The following is a 1,180-nucleotide window of genomic DNA, read 5'->3' as shown; positions in this document are numbered from 1 at the left end:
ATCCTGAGAGTGTTCAGAAAGGCTTTGCAGAAAGTCCCAAGGATTGAGCAGTCACCTCTTGTGACGGCCAACTTAATACCACATATTTGCATTGATACTCCTTTCTTCCATGTTCATTTCCAAATAATCCACTCACACGCTAACCTCATCTGAGGCTCTACTTTAGGGGAAGTCAGACCAAAAACATCAGTGTCTAGGTCTCAGCTCCTCATCTCCGAGCAAATGCTTCAATATCACAAATACATGTACATGCATAACATGCATATGCACATGTCCCCAAAATAAACAACAATATACAAGCATAATGAAATCTGAAGTCAAACAAAAAATAAATGTTTCTTCCCAAGGAAGCCCAAAGTCTTCAGATAATTAGCTCTTCTAAAACATATGCCAAATCTTCACTGATAAACAGAAGTGCTTTATTCTCAGTCACATGTACATTCAGGTGACTTCAAGGTTTTCCCTGAGAGTCGCAGTGAGAATTTGCTTTATATTTTTGCACAACTGAGAGGTTTTCCCAGACTGCCTTAATGTAAATTTCAAGGCTTCACCTCTTGGGTAATGAAAACTGTTCACAGATTTTTAAATGGCTATTTCCCCCCACCCCCCAGCATTTTGCTTTTAAGATTTCAGGAAATCTTGAGTGTGTCCAATCTCAACCAGGTCACCCTTGGGCAGGTTACATTTTATGTGTTCAGTGTGAACTCCCAAATTACTCTCCTTGTGTGGTGAGTTTTCTCAAGATCCACACGAGGATTCGCAGCCCGCCACAAGGAATACCGGGGAATGTAATCTTTATTCAGAGTGGTTTTGTGCGTGGCGGGAAGAAAAACAGGGGTTGTGATTCCAAGTAGAGGCATGTAGTACAACTCGCGGTTTCTGCCACTGCCATCCACCGCGGCCCGTCTCCAACTCCAGCCCAAATCCGAAACGCTAGTACTGAAGAGGAAAGTCGGCCCTGCTCAGGAACAAACTTCCTGGGAGAACAAACAGTCGCCACCTCCCAGGCAAGGATCAGGGAGAGGTGGGCGGTGAAAAGGTCTCCAGGCTCATTTCTAACGGGTATTTGCGGGGTACCTATCTCAGGAGTCGTTCCCCTAAGTCTTGCAATGCAATCGCCTTGGGTCCTGGCCCAAATAAAGTATTTCCGGAACTGAAGCGAGGAGTCGGGGGATGTCCC

The sequence above is a fragment of the Artibeus jamaicensis genome, unplaced genomic scaffold, assembly GCF_021234435.1.
Source record: "Artibeus jamaicensis isolate MK-2021 breed Jamaican fruit bat unplaced genomic scaffold, CSHL_Jam_final contig_2259, whole genome shotgun sequence".
NCBI classification, from domain to species: domain Eukaryota; kingdom Metazoa; phylum Chordata; class Mammalia; order Chiroptera; family Phyllostomidae; genus Artibeus; species Artibeus jamaicensis.
The sequence above is the reverse complement of the archived record's forward strand: the minus strand, read 5'-3'. Positions refer to the sequence as shown.